We start from the raw sequence: 9494 nt of genomic DNA on the forward strand, positions 1-9494 counted from the left end.
CACCAGCGCTCCCTTGGTGGCATAGTCCGTAGCCAGTTGTAACCCAAAGACCATGAGTCCCCAGTAGTTTGGATCCACCAGCAGCTCCACTGGAGAAAGCTGGGCAGTGTCCTCCCATTATGATTTCTAGCCTCAGAAACCCGAGGGAGGGTCGCTATGAGGCGGTGCCAGCTCCGCGGAGTGAGTGATGTTCACTCCAATCATATTCAGTGATCTCCGCACACCACAGTTTGCATTTTCCAAATGCCTTCCAGGTGAACTAGGTGGACTGAAGTCCTTTAAACACCCAACGGCATAGGGCTTGAATCTACCGGGTGCTCTGCACTAGAAAGATAGGCTGTCTTCTCCCATGCAAATGACAGCCTCTGAAAACTCGCTATGAGTTGGTTCCACCTTTACCAGTATAACGACAGTAACAACGAATCTTTTGGTTCTACCTGTAGCTGTTGTTAGCTGCTTTTGAGTGGGCTCTGACTCAGGGTAACCCTGCCCACAACAGAACAAAATGGTGCCAGATCCCTGGCCTACCTAACAATTAACAGGGGTTCAGACAAACCACTGCAGTCATTGGCTGATTTTGAAAGTCAATTGCCAGGCCTTTCTTCCTAGCATGTCGTAGTCTGAAAGCTCAGTTAAGCATGTTCAGCATCGTAAAAACGTGCAGGCTTCCACTGATAGACAAGTGATGACTGTGCATGAGGTCCAGTGGCCAGGAATTCAACTACAGGCATGATATTTCTACCCCTGAACTAGCACTGATAATCAGTTAAGGGGGAAACTCTCGTGGGAATATACCTTCTAGCTAATGTCAAGGAAGGCTTATCACTAGAGTATAAGGACAGCTGACCTTCAACTCAAGTGAGTGTGCCAGTCACTTTACCACTGCTTACAAACAAAGCAACACAGATGTAGACATGATGTATAAGATATTTATAGCATGGCAGCCCTCAAGGGGACAGCTTTGCCCCCCCAGGGAGATATTTCGCAACAACTGGGGACAACTGTGGTTGTCTAGAGGCAAGAAGTGCTACCAACACCCAATGAGTAGAGGGGATGCTGCTCCATGTCTACAGCACAACAAAGAACCGACCAGGCCAAAACATCGGTAGTGCTGAGGCTGAGAAATCTTGCTCTAGAAGAAGATGAAGACTGGTCTCTCAAGTCATTTGAACTTAGACAAGGCATTGCCCCAGTTACAGTGGAAGAAATAAGAGGAACCTGATGTTTCTGCAAATCTCATGTCTGGGGTGGGTGTGAGGGCCACGCTCCTCCTCGCTGCTCCTCTGCTCCGCCCCCAGCCGGATTTTTGACTTGGTAACTCCAGCACTGGCTGCCTGAAGTCTCAGTCACTACGTTTTCTGCTCTCCATCTCCTCCTCTCAGAAGACTCCAGCGTTTAGAGCCACTAAGTGCAACCTACAAAGGTATTTGAAACATCAGGACAAGCTCCCATATTTAAGCACGCTAGATGTGTGAGCACAGAGTGGGGAGAGGAGGAGAGGAAAGCTGAACCATATGGGGACTTTTTTTTAGACTGTAAAGACAGTTTCCAGTAGTCTAAAGTAACAGACTCTAAAGACAGTTTCCAATAGTCAAAAATGTGACTTCTTCGAAGAGAAAGGTAGACGTTTGATAACATCAGAAGTGGTTTTGTGGAGTTGTCTCTAGTCCTTATAACTTTGAGGACGTAAATACTATTCATAGGTATTCTCAAGAGCACATTTTAAAGCGTGTTTTCAAGCTGCAGTCCCATGCCTTTATGAAACGTGAAATTTGATGTTTTCTCTTGATCTTAGTTGATGCCGGTGGGCTCGTCTTTGGCTGACCTTGTCGTCTCTCATGTTCGACTCTCTTCTGCTAGAAGACCTCTACATTCCACTTGGGAAGAAGACTAAAAATGGTAAGGACAACTAAGAGATGCCCCCCCCAAAATGTTATCTGTTATCTTTGTGGGGAAATCCAAATGGAGCCAACAAGAGCCCTATTAAAGACTCAGTGCTTTATTTGCCGGTATTTCAGAACTCGGATGAATCATGTGAGGCTATTTGTAATTCCAAAGAATCAATTTGTGCTCCAGCCACCTGCCTATGAGAGGTTAAAAGGTACTTCATTGCGGGGAGATCAGGTGTTTAAAGTGAGTAATAAGTCTCTGTGGGTCTCACTTTCTCATCTTGATTGTGTGACTTTAAAGCCACAGGGTTTAAAGTCACAGGGGTTACTCTGCAGTTCTGTCCTCTACATACAGATAGAGAGAGCATCATCTGAGTACTAATTAGAAACTGATCCTCACAGCTGTCATCTCTCAGAGACCAAGTAGTCAACGAGGACTGTAAAACAAAGGACTGTAAGGGGCAGGGAGATGAGATAAAAAGAAACAGGACAACCAGAACACAAAATAGCCAATGGAACCTGCAAGCAGTGGAGGGAAGTGTTCAGGATTTTGAGAAACTTGTTTCTCATAATGGGAAACTGGCTTTCCCATTTCTTAGCTGGGGGTCTTGTATTTAATCATTACATGCTTTGGAGACTCAGTTTCCCTAAATATCAAGTAAACATTAAGATCTCTGCCCAGTTATCTTATGAGGCCCAGATAACAAGTGTGCTATATCTGTGTTCTTGGTGAGATGCTAATATAATACAGTACCAACATCACTCCGTTATTAAATAGGATGGAAATTAGAAAAATACATCAGTGGTCCTTTTGTGATTTTTTTTTTTTTACCCAAATTCGACCCAACAGAGAGTGTGGTGGTTCTTGGTAGTTGTCAGCCCATCCATTCTGAGTCCTGGTGACCTCATATGTGCAGAGTAGAGCTAGGCTTAATAGCGTTTTCAAGACTGCTCTTTTTTTAATCTGCTCACCAGACTTTTCTTCTGAGGCACCCCTGAATCCATTCAAACCCTCTTTGGCTAGCCTTTCAGCTAGTAGTCATCTGTGCCACTGAGGGACTCCTATGATGGAGAGTAATAACCAGGAATCCACTCTGACTTTAAACTGGAATGTTGACTCCAGGGTTCATAATGTTTTGCCCCCGAGGTATGATGTGAGGGAGCTCTGGCGATGTAGTGGTCAGTGAACTGTGCTGCCAACCCAAAGGCACGTGATTAGAATCCACTAGCTTCTCCGTGGGAGAATGATGGGAAGTCTCCTCCCAAACCCACCGAAGGGTCAGTTGTGAGTCAGTTCAGACTTGTCAGCAGTGAATATTTGAGTGAGGTATAATGAAAGGCTAACCGTGGAAATTCTAGGTTGCAAGGGAAATGATGCTTATAGTTTCATTTCCTAGAAACCCAGCTGTCTGTTTTAATGCAGATGTGTGTACATCTGCCTGTATGCCTTGTGTTTGTCATGGTCAGGTACTATTGAGTTGGTTCTGGCGACCTTGTGTACAAAGGACTAAATATTTCTCGGTCCTGCACAATACAATGTTTGAGCCTCCTGTGGCAGCCACTGTGTAAATCTTTCTCTTTTTTTTTTTTACTGACTCTGCTTTTTCAAGCATGGCGTCTTCCTCCAGGGACTGGTCCCATCTCTTAACAGGAACCAGGTATATGAGACCAAGTCTCGCCATCTTAGCTGAAGAGCATTCTGGCTATATTTTTCCCCAAGACAAAGTGGTTAGTTAATTGTGGCACCATACACCCGACACCTACTGCTGTTGCATTGGCTCTGACTCATCACGACCCCCGAGGGCTGCCAAGGCTGTGCATCGTTATGGGAGGAGACCATTCATCTTTGTCCTACTGCTGGATTTGAACTGTCTACCTTTTGGTTAGCAGTCCAACATGGAATGCCCTGTACTACCAGGGCTCCTAATTAATTGTCTAGCCATTAAATGAAAAATTAGGTAACTAAATTACACTGTTTAAAAAGAAATATGTAATGTCATAAGAAGATAGGTTAGAATTTTAAATGAGAAAAGCAAACTAGAAGTCTTTATAAAGACTGGGTCTTCCTGGTTTTTTCACGTGAAATAAGTGCCAGTTGCTTTACTAAATGTGTTACATTTATTTTCTTATTAATCTTTCAAAGCAGCCTGGTTGCATAACTGCTTTTTAAATATATTTTTATTAAACATCCAAAATACTTAAATCCAAGGGAACAGCCAAGATGAATAGTGGTTGCCAAGGTTGGAATGGGAGAGGTGATCTTTTTTCTTCAGGTATGATATTTTTTTGTATTTTTGTTGTAATCTTGGTGAATGTTTGAAAGAAAATTAGTTTCTCACCCAACAATTTATACATATTATGTTTCATGACATTACTCAGTGTAATAGCCGTCTTCCCTTTTGGGCTCTGCATTCCCCATATCCATTCATCTTTCCTCTTTTCTTGTCCCTTCTGAAGGAAGTATAAGCAGTGTGCTCTTTAGAGGCAAGGATAGTGGAACTTTATCTTACAGATTTGGGCATATTTTCAGGAGGAACCAATCCCTGGAGAGAGACAACGTGGTAGGAAAGGTGTACGGTCAGTCAAAGAGAAGGAGCTGGACTAACACGCTGACCAGAACATTGGCCTTGAGTCTATGGGAGAGGAGGAGGAGGAGGGCCCAGGGTAGGGCAAGGTTCCACTCCATTGCTCATAGAATTGTCTCCAAGCGATCCAATGAACCAAACAACAACAGTGTGGTTGATCGTTCTGAGGAGCTTCCTCCCCATGGATGTTACTGTTCACTTCATGGGCCTGTCTGTTGTTTGGCTGAAAAAGTGATCTCTGGGAATGGGTTCAGTTTCAGGTTTACAAGAAGTCTAAGGATGTCTCTGAGAGTCCATCAGTCTCTCTCAAGCTAGTAGATCTGCTGTTTTTTAACAAGCTAAAAATTATATTGTAGAAATTCCATATGACCCAACTATTCCGCTACTTGGAATATATGCTGAGAAAATGAGAACTGAGGCACAAACGGAGACTTAATACACCAGTGTTCATAACAGCTTTTTTGACCATCAAAAGCACATGGAAACAGCCCAGATGTCCAACCATAATTGAATGGATTGAGAAATTATGATACATTCACACAATGGAATACTATGCAGCACACAGGAGCAATGATTTTGTAAATTATTACCTAACTTGGGAAGGACTGGAGAGCATTATGCTGAGTGAACTAACTCAGTCCCACAAGGACAAATATTGTATAAAACCATTATTGTGGAATGAGTATAAGGATCCAAGGGGGGTGGGAAAGGCTGGAAGCAGAGGGATGAGGATGTACAGGAGGAGGGGGAAATTAATCATGGGGTTGTACAGTTTGATGAGAGGGTGAGGGGAAATTGAAAGACTCTGTTCTCAAAAAAAATGTATTCACATTTTGTAAATAAATTTTGTAAATAAACTAGTGGCAAAATTAAAAAACAAACAGGACAAAAATGTACTATAACACCTATTGAAATAGCTCATATAAGTCTAGTCTTTTTTTACTATTTTAGTTTTGTTCTACACTTTACTCCCACTCTGTCCAGTGCTTCAAGTTTCTTCAGGTTTTTCTGTCTAGTTTTTCAGGTTTCACGCTAGCTGAGGCTGTGGTTTGCATAATCCATGAGTCCTCTGGACTAAATGTTTCTTTAAGCCTTTGATTTTCTTTACTCTTTTTGACAGCAGTCCAGGAGAGACCAGCAGTTCTCTTAGATGACTGCAAACTAAGACCTCTTTGTGGACTGTTATGCTAGTTGACCTCCATGTCCCCCAAAAGTATGACTCTAAGCCCTAGTTACTCAAGTCCCTCAAGATATTTGACTATAGTGAAGATGTTTTCATACTTCTCCCCCCTGTAAGCTCTGCGATGTCCATTGATATGTTTATATCGCATACAGTATGTATGTAGAAATATCCTCTGCCAAACCTCTATACATTTATGGGCAAATGCCCATTTGCCTTCCCACACCTGTTCAGCTTGCATATGTGTGTGTGTACCCACTTCTAGAATATAGAAACTCAGATGCCATAGTGCATTACGTGTTGGTCTGCTAACCAGGGGTAAACCCTAGCTGCTCCGTGGGAGGATGAGGCATACTCTTCCCACAGATTTACAACCTCAGCAACACTATGGAAGGTTGCTGTGAGTCTGAACTGACTCATTTGCAATTGATGTTTCCCCTGTATTACTGTTATTGCAGGATTGTAATCTAGTGCTGTTTACTGTTGGGGCCTTTCACCTTCCTTTGCCTTGCAATGCATATAAAATAAAATATGACCTTGAGCCTTTCCTACTTGAATTTAAAAATCGTCTTAACAGATTTGAGGCATTGCACAGCAGGGATCAAAGACTAGATGAGTTGTGGGATGATATCAAGGATATCAACCATGAAAAGAACAAAAGATCATTACAAAGATAGAGGAGAAAGAAAGAAAACCAAAATGGATGTCAGAAGAGACTCTGAAAATTGTACCAGAGTGTCAAGAAGCCAAAACAAAGGGAAGAGAAGCCAAAGTAAAAAGAAATGAACAAAAGATTTCAGAGTGCAGCTTGAGAAGACAAAGCAAAGTATTGTAACAGAATGTGCAGAGAGCTGGAACTGAAGAATATAAAGGGGAAAATTTGCTATTTCTCAAGTTGAGAGAACTGAAAACCAAATTCAAATCTTGAGTTGAAATACTAAGAGATACTATGGACAAAATCCTGAATGATCCAGGAAGTGTCAAAAGAAGATGGAAGGAATACATAGAGTTAACGTACCAAAAAGAATTGTTTCACACTGAGAAATATCAGGAAGTACTTTTATGAACAATAGCCAGTGGCAACAAACGACACTGAAGGCATTGTCAAAAAGTAAGACCCAAGGAATCTAAAGGATGCCAGTTGACTTGGTTCAAATGGCAGATACAACCCTGGATGTGCTCGCCAGTCTATGCCAGAAAATTTGAAGGATGGCTACTTGGCTGATTGACTGAAAAAGATATATATTTGTTTCAATTCCCAAGAAAGGTAACCCCACAGAATGAAAATTATCAAACAATATAATTAATATCACATGTAAGCAAAATCTTGCTGAAGATTATCCAAAAACAACTAGAACAGTAAATTGTGAGAGAACTGTCAGAAGTTCAGTTTATGTTTAGAAGAAGCAGTGCCACCAGAGATAATCATTGCTGATGTTAGTGGATCCTGGCTGAAAGCAGAGAATACCAGAACAATGTCTATTTGTGTTTTATCAACTATGCAGAGGTATGTAACTGCATTGATCATAAAAAAAAAACCTCTATGACTACCAGAAGAATAGGAATTCTGTAACCCTTAATTATGATCACACAAAATCTATATCTAGACCAAAAGGCTGTTGTACAAACAGAGGAAGGGAACAATGCATAGTTTAAAATCAGGAAAAAGTGTGAATCAGGGTGGCTTCCTTTCCCCAAATCATTCATGAAGCTGGACTCTATGAAGAAGAATATGGCATCAGGATTGGAAGTCTCAACAATAACTTTTGTTATTCAGATGACACAACCTTGCTTCATGAAAGTGAGGAGAATGTGCTTGCTGTAGAAGATCAAGGACTACAGCCTTCAGTATAGATTGCATCTCAACATCAAGAAGACAAAAATCTGCACCTCTGGACCAATAGGCAATGTCATGATAGATGGAGAAAAGACTGAAATTGTAAACAGTTTCATCTTACTTGTTGGATCCAAATCAGCACCTTTGGTACCAGCTATCGGGAGATTCAGAGACATATTGCATTGGCAAGTCAGCTTTCAGGGACCTCTCCAAAGTCCTGAAAAATAAGGATGTAAGTTTGAAGACTGAAGTGCACTTGATTCAGGCTGTGGTATCCCCTCCCCCCTCCCCAATGACTTGCTATGCGTTTGAGAGCAGGACAATAAATACAAGGTGACAAGAGTAGAATTGATGCCTTTCAGTTGTGGTGTTAGAGTGCTGAGTATCCCGTGAACTTCCAAAAGAACAAACACACATGTTTTGGGAAAAGTGCAGCCAGAGTGTTCCTTAGAGGTAAGGATGGTGAAGATTCATCACATACTTTGGACATGTTGCTAGGAGAGACTATTCCTCAGAAGGAGAAATCATGCTTGGGAAACAGAAGGGGTCAGGGTCATGACTGCAAGAGAGAAAAATACCATCTATGAGATGGTTTTGATATTGACTGCAGTAATGGGTATGTCAGAGATTGTGAGAATGGCACAGGATAGGACAGAGTTCAGATATGTTGTCCCTAGTGTTGCTATGACTCATACTCACCTCAACAACACTTGACAACAAGAAGGCTGCTATAACAAATAACCATGAACGGAATGGCTTAAACATTTTCTCTTCTCCATTTCAGTTGTCCAGAAGCCTGAAATAAACATGTTAGCAGGCAGGGGGGTGGAGTGGTATCTTCTAGACTGTGGGGGAGAATCATTCCCTGGCTCTGCCCTAATAATGTCTGCTGCTTATTGGTATACTGGGTATCATTGGTATTCTAGGCTTGTCACTACATCATTGCAACTTTTATCTCCATTTTCACGTGGTGTTCTTTCCTGCATTCATCTCTTTCTCTTTTGGTTCCAATCGCTCTCGAGCGCTTGCACTCTCTTGTTTGTGCTCTCTCCCGCGCTCTTTCTCTCTTTTGCTCACTCTCTCTCTCTTTCTCTCACTAGCGCTCTGTGTGTGTGTGTGTGTGTGTGTCCGTGGCCCTGTCTCCCTCTCTTTTTCTCCCTCCCCCACCCGTTTGAAAGACATCTGTCATTTCATTGGGGCTCACCGTAATCCAGAATGACTTCATATTGACTACATCTACAAAGATGTTTTTTTACATAAGGTCATATTCATAGGAACCACCAGTAAGAATTTCAGCATATCTTTTGGGAGGACACAACTCAGGCTTTCAACATATCTTTTGGGAGAACACAAATCAGGCATAATTCATAACATTCCACTCTTTGTGATTTCCCATTTGCTACCAGTCATCCAAACTTATTTCTGAGAATTGTATAAAATGAATAAATCTCTTCAGACAAAAGTGTGATGAGCAATGATCTCAGTTTAAAGACTAAGGTGTGCCTGATTCAGGCCATTGTCTTCACCACTTGCTATGCATCAGAGAACTGGACAATGTATAAAAATGACAAGAGAAGAATTGATGCCTTAGAGTTGTGGTGTTGGATAAGAGTACTGACTATCTCATAAACTGCCAAAAGAACAAACACATGTATCTTGGGGAAAGTGCAGCCAGAGTGCTCCTTGGAGGCAATAATGGCAAAGCTTCGTCTCACATTCTTTGGACATGTTGTCAAGAGGGACCAGTCCTTGGAGAAGAACATCTTGTTTGGAAAGGTGGAAAGTCAGCATAAGAGATGAAGACCTTCAACCAGATGGATTAACACAGTGACTGCAGCAATGGGCTCTAGTGTGTCAGAGATCGTGAGGACGGCACAGGATGGGACAAGGCTCAGATCTTGTCCCATAAGTTTCATACCCTATATCCATAGAGTCACTATGAGTTGTATTCAACTCAATGGCCCCTAACAACAGTAACATTATAAAAGATGCACTAATTTAGT

This window comes from Elephantulus edwardii, unplaced genomic scaffold (assembly GCF_000299155.1).
Source record: "Elephantulus edwardii isolate Elephantulus edwardi_28Jun2011 unplaced genomic scaffold, EleEdw1.0 scaffold00115, whole genome shotgun sequence".
NCBI lineage: Eukaryota > Metazoa > Chordata > Mammalia > Macroscelidea > Macroscelididae > Elephantulus > Elephantulus edwardii.